Source organism: Pan paniscus, chromosome 12 (genome assembly GCF_029289425.2).
Source record: "Pan paniscus chromosome 12, NHGRI_mPanPan1-v2.0_pri, whole genome shotgun sequence".
Lineage (NCBI taxonomy): Eukaryota > Metazoa > Chordata > Mammalia > Primates > Hominidae > Pan > Pan paniscus.
Genome location: NC_073261.2, coordinates 114973465 through 114995613, shown reverse-complemented (window position 1 = coordinate 114995613; position 22149 = coordinate 114973465). Strand labels below are relative to the sequence as shown.

Here is a 22149-nt window from a genome sequence, read left to right as displayed (position 1 = left end):
GAACGTTTTGGGGTAGCCAGAAACAATGAACTAGGGGTGACTGGTGTGAAATTCAGTTGTGTGGACCATATTTTCTAAACTAGAATCTGCACACCATGCTCTCCCGCCATGTTCTCCCCTAGGAGAAAATTGTAGCTTGCAGGCAGAAATGTAAACACATAATCAATTCTACTATAACTTGATATATGTGTTCCTAAAAATTATTGCACCATGCAAGATTGGGCAATAAAAACCACAGGGTTTATGACGAATACAGGCTTAGGGCAACAGCTCTCAAAAACTTCATCAATGACACATTTTTTAAAAAGATAAAAACCTAATAAAAAGGGCAGCACCGTTTTACACATGCTAAATGGTTAAGAGATACATAAATACTGCAGTAGAGATGGGATTTTACCTCGAAGTGCAAAGGTAAATGAAATAAAGTTTTTTCAATGGAAGGCTTGCAGCTCGTGAGGACCTGCCAAATGGAGGAAGGACAGAGACCTGGAGTCCTATGGAAAGTTCTGACACCATGTGTGGAAGGACATGGCTTTTAACACGTGTGGTGACTGGAGGTAGGTGGTAGGTGCTTGAGGCTGGTGTGTGTGCGCCTTTTGTATATTCTCAAGCAGCTGGGTTCAGTTGGGCACCATTTTTCTGAACTTACTTTTGTGTTTCTTGCAGAGGAGATCACCAGGCACACACAAAACCCACAAGGTATTCAAATTGTTCTGTAATATGTCAATCTGTCTGTACAAATTTGCAGTTTCAAAACAAGTGTTATAGCTGAACTGACTGTATATGAGAACATCACTGCAACTCTTGCTGACCCTGTGTGCTGAAGTGGGGAGCGTGTGGCTTTCATACCCCCAGCCTTTCTGCACAGCTCTTCAGTTTACCCGGGGGCCCCTCAGCAGTAAAGCCAGATCAACAGGCTCACCCATGAGAGCTCCTCTTGTGTGATTGTTGAGTGGCTCAGTGATTGGGTTGGTTGGGAAACAGAGTGTGGCCCTCAGTCTTCCTGAGGATGGTAATTAGAGGGGGATGTGTGTTTCTTCTTCACATATCCCTGGTTGTTCTCTGATTGCTTTGGTGTCTTCTCTTCTGTTTCTTCTCCTGGATGTTGTTTTCATGTTTCCTTCCTTAAGTGCTACATGACCCTTGGATTTTCATGTGTGTTTAAGAATGAGGCAGAGAAGGTTGACTGGGAGTGTTGTGTCCACAGGGGGCGCTGGTGTCTGGCAGGTGTCACTTTTGGGGTGCTCAGGACAGAATCAGCTGGCATTCTGGAGGCCTCTGAATGCCAGACTGTGTGTTAGTGGCTCTAGTTCTTGTTGGTTGATTCAATTTGTATCAGAAGAGCTTTCGGTATTTTTTGCCTGGGGTGAACGCCTGGCTCCTGGGAGATCTACATGTGGCCCTGGGGTGGGAGGTGGAGGAGCTACCTGCTCTGTAGACAGGATTTCACAGAAGACCCCTGGTCCCAGCGCTGCTGTGCACTCCTCCCAACACTTGTCTGGCTATCTGAGTCTCTGCATTTCCTCAGGGCCAGTTGGTCCCCCCAGGTATGCACCCTTCTCTTGTGTCAGCTCCACATTCCCTCTCTAGTCTGGCTTCTGGAAGTTTATGAAACCTGAACCTCTAGTTAGCTAATGGCATCCCTTCCATCTTTTCAACACTGTGGCTTAAAATACCTCACCCCACTTATTTATTTATTTATTTATTTTTAATTCAGTATCTTTTGAAGGTCATCTCAGGAAGGGCCAGGTACCATGTTGAATTAGAAGTTAATTCTCATACCATAATCTAAATGTCTGTTTCCATTAAACAGCATTTTTACAAGGAAAGGACTTTTCCTCTACTCTTCGAGTTTCCAGTGCCTGGCACACAGGATGACACTTAAAAAATAATAATAAATAAATAATAGAGAAATAAGGTGTGTGTTGATTGAAATACATTGATTGAGTTCTTTGGTTACTTCTAGGTCTGAGAGTCTAGGATTCGGTGATTCAAGGGGAGAGGCTGAGGAAAGTCTTTAACTAGATGGGAAGGCTTGGGTCCTTGGGTTTTCACGAGTATAGAAAAAGGTTGCATTAGCCCCACTTACATGATTTGTTTTATCTTCCCCACTTCCTGACCATGCCCACTAAATCTCTGAAATCTCTGGGCTGTCTACATTTTGCCTGGATATGGATGTCGGAATTGTTCATCTTCTTTCTTCTTGCTGCCCTGAACTCTTTTTTTTTTCCCTGTAAAATGCAAACACTACCTTGTAAATAAACTCTTATCAGATACCTTCTATTTCCTAGGCACTGTGATTGGCCAAGGGCGTACATCTCCATGTTCTCTGCTCTCCTGGGGATCCCAGGCAGCAGGGGAGAGAGGGAAGCACACAGATTAACCATGGTCCTGGGAGACCACCGCAAGCCTGGAGCATACACAGGAGTGGTGGGGACACAAAGAGAATGCCCAGCTCAGTTTCGGGAGGCCAGAACCACCACACAATAGAAGAGATGCTTGAACTGGGTCTTGAGGGATGAGGCAGCGGGAACACAGCATGTGCAGAGTTGGAGGTGTGACAGGATACGGAGGCACTGCTTGTGCCCCAGGCAGTCAGCAACCAGGCAGTGCCAGCAGCACCAACCCCGCATGATTTGTCCCAGTAAAGCTTTGTCTTCTCTAGTGATCTGGAAACCTCTCAGGGAAACATTTTGTAAAAGCCAAGCCATATTTATTTATTAATGGTGGTTATATAGTTTCTAGAGCATTTTGTTGGATAGGTAGAGACTTTTCTGCCTTTTGAAAGTAATCACTCCTAGCCATTGTGGCCAAAAAGAGAAAAATGCCAAAAAGTGCCAAACTGTGGCTATGATTGTCATGTTTAATGTGGAGAGGATGCCAGGGATAGAAGAGCATTATGTATAGAATAGAACAAAGAGATTTATGGCAAGAAGAGATACTGGCATTAAGCAAAGAACTGCAGATTTAAACTGAGAAGAGAGCCGCACAGCAGATGGAGTTAACACTGGAGGTGAGCTCTCTCCTCTTTAGGTACCTCATTGCTATTTTCACATCAAAAGCCTATTTTTGACAGTAATTAGAAAGCATAGTTGGTTCAAAGTCATTGCAATTCACACCTAATGAAGGCAAACTTTGCTAATTTTCTCCTCATGATAGTAAGTTACATCAATTTTAAAAGTTAGCAATTTACAGCACAGTTGAAAGAAGCATGTTTTTAAAAACCTTGAATTCTTTCACTTAGAGGCAAGTACCATAGATATTTTCTTTTTTTTTTATTTTTCTTTGAGATGGAGTTTCACTCTTGTCGCCCAGGCTGGAGTGCAGTGTTGGAATTGTGGCTCATTGCAACCTCCTCCTCCTGGGTTCAAGAGATTCTCCTGCCTCATCCTCCCAAGTAACTGAGATTACAGGCACCCGCCACCGTGCCTGGCTGATTTTTGCATTTTTTAGTAGACATGGGGTTTCACCATGTTGGCTAGGCTGGGATTGAATTCCTGACCACAGGTGATTTGCCTGCCTTGGCTTCCCAAAGTCCTGGGATAACAGTCGTGAGCCACCGCGCCTGCCCGACATTTTCTTTCAGTCCCTTTTACACATTTAATTTATTTATTCACAGGTGGCAAGCTTCGTATTGGTAAGAACTGTTACTATTATCCTGGCATGTATAATATTATATATGTGCCAGGTACCATGCTAAGCACCCTATACATACTAATTATTAAATCCACACAACTCTAAGAAGCAAGTACTTTTCTCCCATTTTTCAGTTGGGGAAACTGAGGCACATAAAGGTTAAGTAACTTGCTCAAGGTCTAATATCCAATAAGTGAAGATTCAAACCCAAACCTGGCTCCAGAGCCCATCATCTTAAAAACTCTACTACTTAAACTCTCTCCCCTTCTCTAAAAATATAATAAATAATATATACTATTTTAACATATTATAAGTTTATATGTTATATAAAATATAAAAATAGTTTATATGTTATATAAAATATAAAAATAGTTTATATGTTATATAAAATATAAAAATATTTCATATGTTATAACATATAAAAATATTTCATATGTTATATAACATATAAAATATTTCATATGTTATATAACATATAAAAATATTTCATATGTTATATAACATATAAAATATTTCATATGTTATATAACATATAAAAATATTTCATATGTTATATAACATATGAAATATTTTATATGTTATATAACATATGAAATATTTCATATGTTATATATTACATAAATATTATATATTATATAAATATATGATATTTATATAGTTTATATTTATATATAAATTTTATATATTTATAAATAAAATATACTATTTTAACATAAAATACATATATGTATTTTAATATATATGATCTCATATATAAGAATTTAAAATTATCCGCACGATCTACCTATCTTTCTATACAGTAAATGTATCTTGCTGAATGTTATATCCTAAGTGTGTCTGCATCATTGACAAACTCTTCATGCACATAGCTTTTATGCATTTATTGCAGGCTGTGTTAAGTATGCATTTCTTGCTGGGTATTTTGTTAGTTTCCAGTTTCCCACCGTCACACACGGTGCCCTGAGTGGCAGAAGGCACGGGGCACTCCACATATAGACCGCGTACAGTGTGCCTCCCCGACGAGTAAAGCCCTGGCACTAGGGATGCTTCAGAGCTGCAGATGCTCGCTTGGGCAGAACCTCCAGCGGGTGCCGCCCCTGCCTGGCGATGAAGGTGCAGGGATGGGTGGGGTCTCCACTGCCCTTTCTAGGGAGGCACTGCCCAGCCTGGGAACGAAGAAGCCCACCACACAAGTTCTACCCTTTAGCGCCTGGCAATTTTGGGGACTGAGCCCAGGAACAGCTGGGAACTCTCCTCGCTGACTGGGGCACCAAGAGGAGTAATCCACCTCTTTAACCTTTTTTTACAAAAGATAAATGACCTTGAACCCTCTGGGTCATATTCAAGTCACTTTTGCAGGAAGTTAGTGATCCTAGCAAGAAGAGAAAAAGCAAAGTTAAAGGTATTTGCACAATTGGAGTGGGCTCTCATGATTTATTTTCTTTCCTTTTTGAATTAGGATTTGATCAGGAGTCCTGGATTCGTAAGAGTCAATTGCAACAGGGATGTAAAGAGAGCTCTGGACAGGAGCTTGTGTTTCTTTCTTTCTTTCTTTCTTTCCTTCCTTCCTCCCTCCCTCCCTCCCTTTCTCCCTCCCCCTCTCTCTCACTTTCCCTTCCTTCTTTCCTTCCTTCCTCCCTTCCTTCCTTCCTCCCTCCCCCTCTCTCTCACTTTTCCTTCCTTTCTTCCTTCCTTCCTTCCCATCTTCCTTCCTTCCTTCCCATCTTCCTTCCTTCCTTCCCATCTTCCTTCCTTCCTTCCCTTCTTCCTTCCTTCCCTTCTTCCTTCCTTCCCTTCTTCCTTCTTTACTTCCTTCCTTCCTCCCTCCCTTCCTCCCTCCATCCCTTCCTTCCTTCCTCCCTCCCTCCCTTCCTCCCTCCCTCCATCCCTTCCTTCCTCCCTCCCTTCCTCCCTCCCTCCCTTCCTCCCTCCCTCCCTTCCTCCCTCCCTTCCTCCCTCCCTCCCTTCCTCCCTCCCTCCCTTCCTTCCTCCCTCCCTTCCTTCCTCCCTCCCTTCCTTCCTCCCTCCGTCCCTCCCTTTTTCCCTCCCTCTCTTTCTTTTCCTTCCTTCCTTCCTTCCTTCCCCCTCCCCTCCTCTCCCCTCCCCTCCTCTCCCCTCCCTTCCCCTCCTCTCCCCTCCCTTCCCCTCCTCTCCTCTCTTCTCCTCCTTTCTCCCTTCTCCTCCCTTCTCCTCCCTTCTCTTCTCTTCTCTTATGATAGGGTCTCACTTTGTCATCCAGGCTGGAGTGCAGTGGTGCGATCACAGCTCACTGCACCCTCTGCCTCCTGGGCTCAAGTGATCCTCCCACCTGAACCTTCTAAGTAGCTGGGACTTCAGGTGCGCACCACCACAGTCAGTTAATTTTTATTTTTTGTAGAGATGTGGTCTCATTATGTTGCCCAGGCTGGTTTCCCACTCCTGGGCTCAAGCAATCCTCCCATCTCGGCCTCCCACAGTGCTGGGATTACAGGTGTGAACCATTGTGCCCAGCCAATAGCTGGTGTTTTCTTGAAGATTTCCTGGGCCTCTCCAGGGGGTTTTTGTTGTTGGGGCATGTTCCATGGTATTCACAGCAGAGTTGTTTGAAGGGGCACGTGCTCGCTTATGTGGCTTAGGTCCACGCTACCTGTAGTCCTTCGGAGGCAAGCCAGGCTGCCAGCTGACTCTTCCACCACAAAGCCTGTGTTCTTCTCCTGACCCTTTGTTCTCTGCACAGCGTACTGTGGCTCCAGTCCAAGTACACAAACTTCCATGTAGTTTAAAAAGAATCAGTTTAACTGTTGGTGGTTAGACAGATTGGTATGTACCTGTGTGGAGAGCACTGTGACCCAGCAAAACACTTCAGGGCTAAGAAGACACGAAACGGTGGCATTTGCCTTCTGACCCGGCAGGCGCTGGGGCAGATGAAGCTCCAGTTGGAAGGGCTACTGCTGATTTTTTTTTTTTTTTTTTTTTTTGGTTGTTGTTGTAGCTCTGGGAGCAGATACTAGCTCTGAAACTTTTCCCCTGGCTGGCTTGGCTGCCTCTCCCTGCCGGGCAGGGGCCAGGAAGCCTGGGTGTCAGGCAGACCCGAGCCAGGCTCTGCACAGCAGGGCATTACGCGCCCCACGCATCCTCTTCCATCCCCAGGCACAGATCAAAGGCGCAGCCCAGGAGGCGGGAGCCCCTGCACGCTTTCCACCTCTGCTGGGCTTAGCCTCTTGGCTGGTTGGTCTGTGGAGTGCCTGAAATGACCAGCTTTTTGTAAGGTACGGTTTATTTGACTTTGCAAGCGAGCACCTGCTTTGGGGGTTGGAGAGGTTTGTGTTGACTTATGAAGACAGCTGTGGCCTGTGTTCAGCAGAATAATGGCAAAGCATTGGCCCTTCTAATAAGGTGCAGGGGAGCAGTAAACCGAGACAAGTCCACTTAATGAACGGGTGTCCTTATTTTTATTGTTTGAAATGATATCCAAAGGGATTGCAGATAATTAGTTTGTGTTCTTATGAATGATAGGCTAAGGAGATTCAAAACACTGCTTGGGCCCTGCCTGGTTGGTTCCAGAGAGAAGGTTTTCAGTGGTTTCTGCTTCCCTGGCTTTATTCTGAAGGTCCTTCTCTTCCATTCAGTTCTTACTGCAATCGGAGGGGACATAGCTGATGGCTCTGTAGTTCCATTTGAGAGCACTTAAAGATATTCTCCAAAGAAACACTCTCTGACATTCTGTGCACAGTTGTAGAGCGGCTCGGGGCTGAGCTGTGGCTGTGGGCCAGGCAGTCTGAGTTGGAGAGACAAACAGATTAGACACCAGTCGCCTCTCAGCCCAGCTTTTCTCCCTTCAGTAACACCTGTGGAGTTTATGAGTTCCTCTAGGGAAAATCGGAGAAATCTACATGAGAATGATGTCTTGTTTCCTGCTGGGAGGACCGTCAAAGAGTTTATAGGAGACCATCCTGCAGTCTCAATGCGTTTATTGCCATGTCATATATTGGGGGCCGACTATTGCCACATTACTGGAGCACCCCATTCCCATCCTTCCTCAGCTGTTGAAAATGAGACAGGTTGAGGACGCAGTCCTGAGAGTGTTGCTTTTTTCAAGTCTTGTTTTCTCAAACTTTGGACTCACCAGAAGTAAGTCACCATGCTTCTGTGTTGGCTGGGGAATTCTTCCAGTTAGAATTTAGTTGTAGGGAAGTTAGAAGAGGAGGGAGCATGGGTCAGTGATGTCTGGAATTTGGGGTGTTCTAGTGAGATTTGGGGTGGGGTCATGTCCCTGTGGCTGGCCAGGGTAGTGGCCCTGAAGGGCCAGGTTGGCAGGGCTTCTAGGAGAATGCCATCTCCCAGAAGGAGATGGAACCCCAGGTTGGAGGGTATGTGGTGTGTTTTGGATGTGATTCAGAATGGAGGCAGTGAGGCAGAAAGGGAAGGGAAAGGGAGGCCGGGCAGGAAGCCAGGGTTGGGGTTTTGCTCTTGTAGACTTGACTCCAGACCATGGCCCTTCCTTCTCTGCCATGGATCCTTCTGGAGGAGAGGGTATCACACCGCTTGAGGCTCTGTGCACAGGCGGGTTCTGTGGGCATCCACGAGTGAGTGGATGGCAAGCGAGGGGGGGGCCATGGGGATCGGAACACTTGGCATCGTGACCTCTCAGCTCTCTCTTCAGACCCCCATGCACTACTCTTCTCTATGACAGTGAGACCACCACTGCCTCCGACTCTTTCCAAAGCCCGAGGTCAGCTAGGCTCCTCGTGCTACTCACCCTGCACAGACGCAGTCTTTAGTCCTCTTTGAGTCTTGGTCTGTTGCAGTATCCTCCTAGAAGCCTTCCTTAGGAAGCCGCAGGAATCTCTCAAACACAGCCTCATCAGCCCTGCCTAACTCCTTTGGTGGCTTGACGTGGTTAATTTCAAACACCTTAGCAGGGCTTAGGCTGAACGGGCCCCTCGTTGCCCTCCTACCCCCTGTCCCTGCATACACCTCATGCTAGAAGGACCTGTGTTGCCCAGGCACACAATAGGTGTCTCGCCCTTGGGTTAAGCCGATGCCTTGTATACGTTCTGCCTGGAAAGCCCCTTCTTTTCAGACAGCAAACCTGTACTCAACTTTGATGACTGAGCCTTCCATGAGGCCCGCCAAGACTGACCTGATAGAATTTTCCATTCCCTTCTCTGTTTCCCTCCAGGCCTTCTTGCCTGCATCTCTTCTATTTTGCATTACACTGCTGACCTGCACTTCCTGTGTCTCGGTGAGGTTCTTCAGGGCAGGAACTGTGTCTAGTTCAGTTTCACCCTTAGCAACAAGTGGTAATGAAATATTTCTGCCAAGGATCCAATTTAGATTATGTAAGCATTTACCTTTGTTTAAGGCAAAATCCTGATTCTGGAAGAGGAACGTTCTTTGCTTCTCACAGGGCAGGCATAGAACAGGCCAGAAGCTGTCCATGTGTGGCTTGGGAGAGAGCTGGCTATCTGTACTTGAGCCCTGAGACCCTGAAGGCCCCCGGCTGCCTCTGCTCTTGGAGCTTGGGGTGGCCTGGGTGGTGGTCGAGTAGGATCTGCAGCGTGGGATCATCGGCAGAGTCAATGCCATTCCCTTGCAGATCCACTCTCCCGTAAGAAACTGTTCTGGGCTCTGAGGGGAACGAGGGGAAGAGGGGAGATGGGTGAGCTTCCTTGCTGCATTTAGCAACTCAGTCCCTGGGGGAGGTGTAGACACTGACACACTCCCTGTGGCCCCAGGGAGAACAAACCCAGAGCCCAGTGAGGGTGCAGTATGAGCAAAGTGCTGGGGCGGGGGGAGGGCAGAAGAGGGAGCAGTTGATTTTGGCTTAAGTGTAAACTGAAGAGAGAACAGACACGGGGCGGCTGAGCAGCAGTGTGTTCATGGAGAAAGAATCAAAGCGCACATCTTGTACTTTGATGCCCATAGGAAGGGCTCTCCTCTGGCCCCTCTGGCTTTGTTTGGAGCAGAAAACAACAAAGTGAGTTCAGGTAATACCTGGGGCAGTGGGAATTAGCTAATTAGTTTTCTGGAATTCTAACAGCGGTGGCATCCCAGGGGCCTAAATTAAAGCCGCAGATGTGTTTATTTGGTACACCTGGGGCTTTAAATGCTAATCCAAATGCTTTCAGACAGGACCTCAGTCTATTTCTTTACAATCCTCTCTGTAACCTTAAGCATGTGGTCTTCCTTTTCCTCATCTACTGTCTCTTTTTAGGGGTTGTTTTCTGGGGACCTGCAGTGTTCCGGGCACCATGGGAAGTAAAGAGGTGACTGGAATAGTCCCTGCTGTCAAAGCCCTTCAAGTTTAGTTGGGAAGCTGGCAGAAGGGGGGATAAGAGACTAAATGATATATTATCTACTCAGAGAGGCACGTTTCAATAGGTGTACGCCTAAGGAAGCCAGAAGTTTAATTAATTCCATTGGATAAACTACTCTGTGATAGTGAATAAAATTAAGTCAAGCTTAAGACTTAAAATTAAGTCTCTAGTTAACATCTAGAAATTAGAATTATGGGCAGTTAATTCCAATTTTAGAGAGGAAACTGGAACTTATTAACATCTATTTTATGCCAACTGCCCTACATGTTAATTTAGTCCTCACTACAGCCGTGTAAGGTGGTTCTTAGTATCTCCATTTTATAAAAGAGGAAATGGAGGTTCAGAGAGGTTAGGTAACTTGCCCAAGGTCACACAGCTTGAAAGCAGCATAACCATGAATCAAGCCCCTGGTGGTCTTATTGAAAAGTGAATGCTTTTACCACTATAGCAGACAGATTATGAACACTTTGCAAAGCCCAACTTTGAGAATTTTTTTGACATTGGTGAAGTTCAATGATAATGAATTTATTATCTCATAACTTGAAGAGACCTGTAAAACCTTCTCTATGAGTCCTGCTGGTTTTGATCTAGCTGGATGTTGCAACTGGGAACCCAAGAGCACTGTGTTCTCAGCACAGTGGGCCTCGGTGTCCATGTTTGTGTGCAGGGGTGTTGAACCCCTGATGTGTGCTGCTGGGTGGTGTGAAGAAATGGGTATTGACGCCCGTCTGTGAATGGACCGGGGAGTGGGGAAGAGTTGGGTCTGAAGGGTAGGCAGTACACGGAAGCTGTGGCTTTATTTTTCTGAGCAAAATGATGAGTGTACAGCACCCAGGAGCACCCAGAGCCAAGTGTTATCTTAGGAAGTGAGTTCCAGCCCATTCTGGGACTCAGCGCTGTTGTTGACAGATGGAGGCTTCATTTAGACAGAGGTGCCTCATTGCACGATTGGTAACAGGTGGAGTGAAGGGACCTCAGAGAGGAGTAGGAAAATCATTCAGACCCCGATTTTAGTTGGATGCTTAACCCTTCTAGTCTGAGAGCCTTTTATTTATTTGTTTGTTTGTTTATTTTGAGATGAAGTCTTGCTCAAGTTGCCCAGGCTGGAGTGCGGTGGTGCGATCTCGGGTCACTGCAAGCTCCGCCTCCCAGGTTCACGCCATTCTCCTGCCTCAGTATACCGAGTAGCTGGGACTACAGGCTCCCACCACCATGCCTGGCTAATTTTTTGTATTTTTTGTAGAGGCAGGGTTTCACCGTGCTTGCCAGGATGGTCTCGATCTCCTGACTTTGTGATCTGCCCACCTCGGCCTCCCAAAGTGCTGGGATTACAGCCGTGAGCCACTGCGCCCGGCCGAGCCTTTTAAGAGAAATCCATTTTTCACCTGTGGGCAAACTTTTGGCTGTTCTATTCTAAGGAGGGAAGAGGAGGGGAGGGGTCGCTCTAAGGAGAGGCCAGGGCAAGAATGTTTTCCTTGGAATGGGCTGGAGCCAGAAGGCTCCTGCTCTCATCCCCAGGGAAGGGCCCATGGTGCTGAGGGTGCAGGTGGAGGAGCCAACGCTGGCCGCCTGTCTGTCCTGCCCCCCTGTTTGCCTGCTCACCTCCATGCAGGAGATGGGTCTGCAGGCCACATTCTTAGAATGCTCTTGGGTTTTTTTTTTTTTTTTAATTGAGACAAAGTCTCACTCTGTCACCCAGGCTGGAGTGCAGTAGTGCGTTCTCAGCTCACTGCAACCTCTGCCTCCCGGGGTCAAACGATTCTTGTGCCTCAGCCTCCCGAGTAGTGAGGATTACAGGCGCCTGCCACCATGCCCAGCTAACTTTAGTATTTTTGGTAGAGACAGGGTTTCACCATGTTGGCCAGGCTGGTCTCAAACTCCTGACCACAGGTGATCCACTCGCCTCGGCCTCACAAAGTGTTGGGATTACAGGTGTGAGCCACCGGCCCGGCCTGCTCTCGGTTTTCTTTGTCTGGCTAGAAATGTGTCTTTTTAGACGAGGCTAAAAAACGTGTCCCGGGCTGGAGGGCAATGGCACGATCTCGCTCACTGCAACCTTCGCCTCCCAGGTTCAAGCGATTCTCCTGCCTCAGCCTCCGAGTAGCTAGGATTACAGGCACCCGCCACCTCACCTGGCTAATTTTTGTATTTTAGCAGAGACGGGTTGCATCATGTTGGCCAGGCTGGTCTCGAATCTCCTGACTCAGGTGATCCACCTGCCTCAGCCTCCCAAAGTGCTGGGACTACAGGCGTGAGCCACCACAGCTGGCCAATCAGCAACTTTCTATGGCAGCTCCCCTTTTGGCAAAGCACCATGACAAAAGAACCCAAGGCAATCCTTTTCCTAACCCAAAGTTTGGAGCATGGCTGGACAAGTGAACACCATTTTTAAAAAGCAACTTAAAAAAAATGCGTCCTTTTCTGAAGGAAAAGGGATTAATCTTTCCAATGAATCTTTGCTTTCAGTAAAGCATACTGAGGGCCATCATTGGACATTCTAAAATTGTTCCAAATGTGTGACCTTGGACAAGTCACTTGAATGTCACCCAGCCTCAATTTCCTAATGTGTAAAATGAGAACCACGTTACCTAAGTTTTAGGACTGTGATGAAGATGAAGTAAGGTTACAAATGGAAAGCAAGAAAAATCTCTGCACAGAGTGATCCTGACAGATAGCAGCTATTGATTATACTTAAAATGTTTGGGGTTTGTGTTGCTAAAGAAAATAACAAAGATAGCCAGGCGCGGTGGCTCACGCCTGTAATCCCAGCACTTTGGGAGGCTGAGGCGGGTGGATCACTTGAGGTCGGGAGTTCAAGACCAGCCTGACCAACATGGAGAAACCCCATCTCTACTAAAAATACAAAATTAGCCGGGCATAGTGGTGCATGTCTGTAGTCCCAGCTACTCGGGAGGCTGAGGGAGGAGAATCGTTTGAACCCAGGAGGTGGAGGTTGCGGTGAGCTGAGATCGTGCCACTGAACTCAAGCCTGGGTGACAGAGCGAGATTCCGTCTCAAAAAATAAAAATAAAAAAAAAATAACAAAGATGTGAAGACAAAGAATGCTTTTACTTCCCACGCCCCCTCCCTTCATCTGCAAAACCAAGACAATAATACTTTTGTCATTGAGCTGTTGGAAGAAAATTTCCTGGCACATAGTATACAGGAAAGAAATATTGGTTTTCTTATTCCATTCATACTCTCTTTCAGTAAATAAATACACACATATATATGTATACAACATATGTCCTTACTGATTTATAAGAACATGGACCACATGTTTTTATATGCTTATATGTGGTTTATGCATGCATGGACCACAGTATATATTATTTGCCTTATAAAATATACACATACATACTTGAAGTGAATAGGTAGATGAGCTATAAACTGAAGTTTTGGTATTTTTTATGTGCTCACTTGGAATACAATGTTGTAACATACAAGCTCTGTAATAGGGACTTTACAAACTTTCTCAAGTGGTTCTGGGAGAATAGGTAGAACCTGTTCTTGAAATAATTGCAGGACTTTCTTGGCTCCCAGCATGATGAAAACCCTGCTCTGCTCAGGAGCGCATCTCGCTTTTTGTGTGAATGCAGGCTTAGTCTCCTTAGGCCAAGTCTCTAGTGCTGTCCTTTAGAACTTTAGAGGAATGCCTTAACTTTCTATAAAATCAGTAAGTGTCTTGTCACTACTAGAAATGGCACCAGAAAGTAATGATAATACAGATTTATAACTCTGAAAATGAGGATGTCTGAGAATTTTACATTCTGCTAGTTTAAACTTTTTTTTTTTTTTTTTTTTTTTTTGAGATGGCTTCTCACCCTGTTGCCCAGGCTGGATTGCAATGGCGCAATCTCGGCTCACGCAATCTCTGCCTTCTGGGCTCAAGTGATTCTCCTGCCTCGGCCTCCCGAGTAGCTGGGATTACAGGTGTGCCACCACGCCCAGCTATGTTTTGTATTTTTAGTACAGATGGGGTTTCACCATGTTGGCCAGGGCGATGTCGAACTCCTGACCTCAAGTGATCCGCCTGCCTCGGCCTCCCAAAGTGCTGGGATTACAGGCATGAGCCACCGTGCTTGGCTGTGCTAGTTTAAATTTCTTAACACTACTTTTCATGGAAGAGATTCTTTGGAGATCGGCTTTTAATTCCAGACCAGGCACTAGCTGTGTGTCTTCAGACAGGTCCAAACTTTCCAAGCCTTATTTTCTTAGTTACTTCATATGGGATAAAAGTAGGGAGAGAAATATCTAGAAGACAGGGTTGTTGGCAGGATGAAATTAGATAATTCTTCACACGTGTCCTTCCTTTAATATTGGTCTGCAGTCTACCATGATCTTCAGCTGCTCTTCTACTGAGATTCCTTATAATGCCTGTCATTCTATTCTTCCCTGCCTTTCATTTATTTTTAAAATGTAATCATCGTTTTTCAAAAAATGTAAATATACACACAGTCTAAAAGTTAAATTATAAGCTTTAAAATGAAAAATGAAAATGAAAAACCTGTTTCTATCCCAATTCCTGCTTCCTAGAGACAACCATTTTTAAATTGACGAAATTTAAAACCATTTTTAAATTCTTTCCTTTTTTTCTTCTTCTCTGGAATTACCTCTTTATTTCCAAATAACAACTGGTGTTGCAATTTATTGTTTGTGTCTAGGCCATCTTTTCATTCTTACTGTAGAATATGAGAATTTAGCTTTCTTATACCTCTTTCCTTCTACCCCAAGAACACACTGTTAGCTGGGTGCAGTGGCTCACTCCTGTAATCCAAGTGCTTTGGGAGGCCGAGGCGGTAGAATTTCTTGAGCCGAGGAGTTTGAGACCAGCCTGGGCAACCTAGCAAGACCTCCGTCCTTACCAAAAAAAGCTATCTGGGCATGGTGGCATGTTCCTATAGTCCTAGCTACGCAGGAGGCTGAGGTGGGAGGATTACTTGAGCCCAGGAGTTGAGGCTACAGTGAGCTGTGACTGCACCACTGCACTACAGCTGGGCAACAGAGCAAGACCCTGTCTCCAAAAAAAAAAAAAAACCCCACCACACATTCTCACATGCACACAGCCAGACATGTGCACACATGTGCATATACCCAAACATATGTGCACACACATGCACAGCCAGACACATGCGCACACCTGTGCACATACCCACATATGCACACATACGCACACACCCAGACACGTGCACACATGCACATACCCCAACACAGATGCACACACATGCACACACCCACATACCTACACATACACATGCCTTTCCCTTTTCTCATTCTTCCAAAATAGTTATATCAAAACTTTGTTTGAATCAGCACTCACCATAGACTTACAGTGTGCGTAACTAAAATTTCAGGCATTGTACATCTTACTCTTCCTGCACCTGTCAATAATACATCCCCATATTCTGATAGAACTTGGAAACTCCTTTCAATATTATTGAACACATCAGATAATTAAGTCTGTTACCCTGTTTTCTTCTTGGAGACCTCCTTCCTGGAGCCTTCTGTCCCTGCTCCAGTGTGGATCATTTAGCTGTTCTCATCATCACCTTGTGAGTCCCCTCTCCTTCTACCCTCTGTTGGATCCCCCATCCTGGCCCCCTGGCTTCACAATTGTTAATTTACACCACTCCCCAGTAGTTTCTTGAGAAAGTGAACTTGGGAGATAAATTGCTTTGAGATTTTGCATTTCAGAAAATGGTTTTACTCTACTCTCACTTTGATTATTATTTTTGTTGAGTATTCTAGGTAGGGAAAATTTTCCCTTAAAATTTTCCGGGCATTATTTCATTATTTCCAATGTCCAGTATTGCTGTTGAGAAATCCAAAGTCATCCTGATTATTTTAAGCCCTTGAATGTGACCTGTTGTTTCTTTACCTGTTTATCTCCAGGGTTCTAAAATTTCATGGATGTGCCTCCATGTGTATCCTTTTCATTTGTTGTGCTGGGCTCTTGATTGGTCCTTTAAATCTGGAAATCTATGTTTTTCAGCTCTGAAAAATATTCTTTGGGAATATCATTTTCTCCTTTTTCTTTATTTACTCTTCTAGAACTCCTTCTGGGCCTCATGGATTGATCTTCCAGTTGTCTTTTTTTCCCCCATGAACCCCCAAAGAGTTTATTTTCTAATAGAATAAACACATTAAAAGGAAACATTAAAATGTTTTCTCTTTGTGGGTATTCAGTGTCTGATAAGTCCTTTCCTCGGTAACGTCTCAGTTGTCCTACTTTAAGGCGAAAAAAAAGAGAATGGTTAAATGTATAAATAGGAGCCACATTAATGAAATGTTTCAGAATAGCCTTCAGTGTGGCCAAGAGTAGCTATTTTTGTCTCATTTTGGAAATAATATGATAGGAAAATGACATTGAAAACTACTGAAAAAACTTCAGCTTAATGCTATAGTTGTCCTGTTATGCAATAACAAAATGATTTCAATTTTCTTCTCTTTTCCATTCTTTGTATCTTGATCTTCAACTTTGCCTTGTAGCCCTTCTAGTAAAGTTTAAATTTCTGTTATTGTTTAAACAGTTTTTAAGAATTCCTTCTCGTTTTCTCCATGTTTACTTTTTATAGCATTCTGTTCTTGTTTTGTGGATACATTATCCCTCTGAAGATATTAACTGTGGCAGATGTGTTTCCTTTGTGGTTTTTGTTTGCTCTCTTTTGTCTCTTTGTTTCTTTTAGTGTCTACCTTTTATGTTTAAGGATTTTCTCAAAAGCCTTGTGATGCTGATGATCTTTGGATGTCTGCTTATTTTTAAGTCAAGCATAGAAAGTTGCTGATTGGCCAGCTGTGGTGGCTCACGCCTGTAATCCCAGCACTTTGGGAGGCTGAGGCAGGTGGATCACCTGAGTCAGGAGATTCAAGACCAGCCTGGCCAACATAATGCAACCCCATTTCTGCTAAAAGTACAAAAATTAGCCAGGTGAGGTGGCGGGCGCCTGTAATCCTAGCTACTCGGAGGCTGAGGCAGGAGAATCACTTGAACCTGAGAGGCGAAGGTTGCAGTGAGTGAGATTGTGCCATTGCACTCCAGTCTGGGAAACAAGAGCGAAACTCTGTCTCAAAAATAATAATAATAAATAAATAATAAAAGAAAGCTGCTGGTTGACTGCTGGGCCTCACAGAAGGTGATTAGATATGGATCTGTTATACTGAGTACCCCCAATTTTCAATATCTGTCCATCCTTAAGCATGATTGCATTTTAGGGGAGCCAAATGGGAGAAAAGGAATGAGAGAAGGGACATTGCATCATTTGAGTCAATTTCCCTGTTTTCACCCTTGCATCTCATATCTGTTGCCAGCTATGTCCAAGAGTCCAGATTCTCTTTGGTTTAATTTGTCCTGAGTAAACTTCCAGACTTCTGCAGAGAAGGGGAAAGGGCTGCTCGGGAAGGGAGAGGGAGTCCTCCCACTCTTCAGCCCTACTTTTCACCTTGTTGCCTGGAATTCCCAAGCCTTCTCTGGGTTCTGTGCATTTGAATCAGTTTGCTCCTCAGGAGGCCTCACCCAGTTCAGGACTGGACTTGGAAAGGACACTTTCCAAATCTAGCCCTACTTCTCGTCTGCTTTGAATATGCTAACTTTTGTTGGCATATCTTGTCTGCTGTGATTTTCTCTCCTGTCTCTTTGTCTTTGGGTCCTTATACCTGCACATTCCTTCACTGTCCTTCTAGTGAGGTTTTGAAGGGACTAGAGACAATGCATGTTCTCCATCTGTCCTATTTCACCAGAAGCCTCCTCTCCTTTCTTTGTCCCCGCCTTTAATAGTTCCTTATCTTCCTTGAAGCTTCTGCCCTGCACTTATTCTAGTTGAACTTCAACTCAACCTAAAAATTCTCATTCTACCCGAGTCCTCTAAAGGACACAGATTTACCGGTACCATGGGAAGAGAATAGCTCAGGTCAATGTCCCAGCCACCTAGAGCATGTTGAGATAGCTCACCGTTGCCACTTCAAACTGACCTGGGTCAGTTGGCTTCATCTGGTCAAGCCCATGGGTGCTTCTGGGATCAGAAGGGCCAGTGGAAGTTAGGTACTGGTGCTGGGATTTGAGCTGACATGGAGCTATGTTTGAGGTTGATATGGTGAAACAAACCCACATCTGATCACCTCCCATGAAGCCCACCAGGCAACCAGTTGAATCTCCACGTAGAGAGTTTCCAAGCAACTTTTTGTGCCTCACTCTTAAAGATAAGCAGATATCAAAGGTCCTATTGAAAGAGTGTCTGCCCGGCCTCCTGCCTGCAGGTCTTCCCTCCAGTTTTATCCCAATCATTTCTATCTGATTGACTGGCATTATCTTTACTATCATCGGTCTCTAGCTCTGTGGGTCCAGGGAGTGTCTGTCGCCTATACAATGTCTGATTTTCACCCTTGGGTTTGTTTTTGTTATTCTATCACTGTGTCATCTTGTAAACCATTTACTCTTAGGCAAATGAACTTACTTCTTTTTCTAGAGTATGTCTGTTCCCTTGGAGTTTTCGTGCCTTTGCACTCTCCTGTCCCTTCCTCAAATGCTGTTCTTAGTTTTTTTCCAAAAACAGCCTACTCAGTGGTCTAGTGGTTAGGATTCAGTGCTCTCACTGCTGCGGCCCGGGTTCGATTCCCGGTCATGGAACCAAGAAGTGGAGCAGGACGAGCCGTGGCCAAAAATATCCTACTCAGCCCTCCTCGCCTGCTTCCAGTACCAGCCCCATTGTAAACCAAGTTCTCACTGATTTCTCCCCTCTTTTAAGTTGTAGCACTTATGGACAATAGTGCTTTTTTGTCACTTGTCATTTATAATCTGAAATTCTTTTCCTGTGAATGCTCAGATTTAACTAGAAATTAATGATTACGCACTGACTATACTCCGTCTCTCTTACTCTCCATAACGAGCAATCAGTTTTTCTAAGTGCCCATTTTACAGTTGAGAACACCAAGGCCCAGTGATTAAATCACTTTGCGTGGGGTTGCGCATGCTCTTTACAGACTAGTACAGCCAGGCTTTTGTGCATTAAGGTGAAGGCTGTTGTTCGGCCATCATCACTGCCCTGATGGGCACTGCTTCAGATTCTGTAGTTGAAGAGCATCACACACCAGCCTGGAGAGAAGCTGGTCCAGGCCTTGGAATGCAGGCATTGGATGTGATGTGTTAGGGCATGGAAGAAATCCCACAGGCAGTTTGCAGACTTGAATAACTGCAGCAGGGGCTAGCAAAGAGACCACGGACAGAGAATGAGTGGTCAGGGCCAGGCCAGGGAAAGAAGGACCATCCCAAGGAGGCCTCTGATAGGTGTTGTCTCCACTCCATGTGGCATTTGGGAGGATTGAAGCTTTAGTGTTTGACCTTGAACTAGGCTCTTCCCTGTCTGGGTCTTTAGTTCTCCACTGGTCAAGTGAAGGATTCCAGTGGGTCAGAGAGCTCCAGATGTACCTCCACGGCAGGACCGGTCTGGCCCAAACCTTCCTCACCCAGCAGGTGTGGCTTTGCAGTCAGGGTCTGTCTGTAAGATAGAGCACTGCCATGGTATCTAGAAAGTCCCCACACTGTTTGGTTGTGGCCACAATGGAATAACAAAAAGAGCCGCAGATTTGAATACTGTTGCAGTGCCTCCTCATTCTTCTTTAGTGGTATGTACTTATTGTTCTGATGTCAAATGCGTCATTTGGGATAGGGAGTGGTATTTATTTTTTCTTTCACTATTTGCTTACAGACATTAAAACTTTGATGTTTGTTTAGGGCTATAAAATAAAGTTTTAATTTTGTGAGTATGAAAACTTTACTGGGCGGGCATGGTGGCTCATGCCTGTGGTCTCAGCACTTTGGGAGCTCTCTTGAGCCCAGGAGTTCGAGACCAGCCTGGGCAACATGGTGAAACCCCGTCTCTACAAAGAATGTGAAAATTAGCTGGGCATGGTGGCATGTTCCTATAGTGCCAGCCACTTGAGGAGGCTGAGGTGGGAGGATCAGAGGTTGCAGAATCGAGATCATGCCACTGCACTCACTCCAGCCTGGGCAACAAAGTGAGATCCTGTCTCAAAAAACAAACAAACAAAAAACCCCACTTTTCTATGCCGTCTTGTTTTTTGCTTCTCTGTCTCTTTCTCCATCTTTCTCTCCCCCATTCTATTTCTGTTTTTTCAGCAAGCGTTTCTGCCGGCTATGTATCTCTAGATTCAAATGTATCATTTATAAAATGGGCTTCATCATACCTCTTCCATGGGCTACCGTGTGTGAAGTAGGGAGCGTGCCCAGTGTCTTTCACGCAGTGGCTGGACAGTGGATATTATTTTTCCTTCTTCGTTTTTATTGCCCCGTCTACATCAGGCCTACATGTCCCTTCGCTGCTGGAGTCTCCTGGGTGCCAATCAGCTGTGAGGTCAGCTGAACAGGACCTTGGGCAGGGAGGGTCTGGATGCCCCAATGTGTTCTTTCCGTCAGAGGACACGATTCTTCAGGGGCTCCATGTAAAACGAGTCCACCTTAAAGCTTCTTCCTGTGTGCCTTAAGCTCTGTAGACAAAGATGCTATGGAAATAGAGGGCATTTGGGATGTTATTCGTTGGTGGCAGCTTTAAACACACCACCCTGAGTTGAGAATAATGCAGGTGTCCCCAAATGTGGCTGGCAACCCCTCAGTCACATATTAAAGTCTGCCACAGATCGAGAAAAAAGGCAGACGAGAGGACCCTGCAACCTCTTCCGCTCTCCTGTTCGGTTACTCCGGCTGCTGACCTCTCTCTTTCAGGAGCACTTTCTTTTTGTTGGGGCTAATTCCTGAAGCAATCCTCCCACAGCTCATTTCCCCAGGCTATAAGCAGAGGCTGACCAAGGGGCCCTGTGGTCAGAAGTTATTGCCACAAGCAGGAAGTGGTTAATGCCTTCCATTTACTTTTAGTTGGAAGAGGAAAGGCTGAATCTTTCTTACAATAGGGGCGGGAAATCAACGTGACTCTACCAGTTATTATACCTTCGGGAGGGAAAGCAGAACTCTTTCAGGGCATGAAGGATGACATCTTGAAGCTACTCTGCCACCAACAGAACAAGGACGAGGGGAATTTATTACACATGGCTTGAGTTAGAGTAAATGGGAGATCTCGCTTGGCTGATGAAGCCAGTTTCATAACTGGTCTGTGTGCAGTAATTGTAGATGAAGGCTGGAAACTGCTATTCTGTGGTCATTTCAGTGCAGGCATCTGGTGCCATTTTGTAAGTCAAATGTTACTTTAAAGATGAACAGGCTAGTAGACAAGAGACATACAAGGATATAGAACAGTTGAATAATCTGATCGATTTCCTTTCATCCCTTGTAGAGTTTACGAATGTCTTTTCTCATATCTGTAAAACTCCAGCAGGTATATGTCAAAAAGAAACCCTTAACAAGTTTCAAAAGTAGAGTTTCTAAAGACCACAGTCTTGATTATAATCTATTAAAAACTGGAAATAAATAATATGAAGCTGAAGTCACCCCCCCCATCGCTGTCTTGACTGTTTAAAAATTAAACACACACTCCTGTATAATTAACGGATCAAAGAGGGAATCAGAGGGAAATGATAAACTGTCTAGAAAGAAATGAAAAGGAGAACACTTCATACTAAACCTTGTACCATAGCAAAGGAGGTGCCCAGAGAGTAACGTATAGCCTTAAATGTCTTCGTTGTTAATGAAGATGAAAACTAAAGGTGACAATAAAGTAACTATTTTGAAAAGTTTTGAAAACGTACAAGTTAAACCAAAAGGAAATAAACAGAAATATAACAAATAGCTAAATGTAATGAAATAGAAAATAAAGGGAAAACATTAGGGACATATACACATTTAAATGCCTGTTCTTGGGAAGGACTGAAAATAGAAATTTAACCCTATGTATAATCAGGGAGAAATGTCAGAACAAATATCAGCATTTTCACTCAATGGAAGCAGCCATTAAAATTGTTCTAAAAACATTTGCAAGAGCGTTGAGCGAAATGCTTATGTCAAGGAAAAAAAACAATAAAAATGTGTATTATAGTATTATTATAATTATGTGAATACAATCTCCCATCCCTTCCCACCCGCAAGTTCTGAAGAGAATTAAGTCTAAAACAATACATCAAAATACGTGAGTGGGAATGAAGTATTGATTCATGCTAAACAGATGAATCTTGAGACATTGTGCTAACGTTAGATAGAAGCCAGTCACAAAAGACCTCGTACTGAATGATTCCATTTATACAAAGTATCCAG

At 44.7% G+C, this 22149-nt stretch overlaps 1 protein-coding gene across 9 annotated transcripts in view; it reads left to right on the top strand.

Moving 5' to 3' along the window:
• Positions 1–22149, top strand: part of GREB1 (growth regulating estrogen receptor binding 1) — a 165141-nt gene that overhangs the window by 56578 nt on the left and 86414 nt on the right. The gene's annotated exons all lie outside the window — the stretch shown is intronic.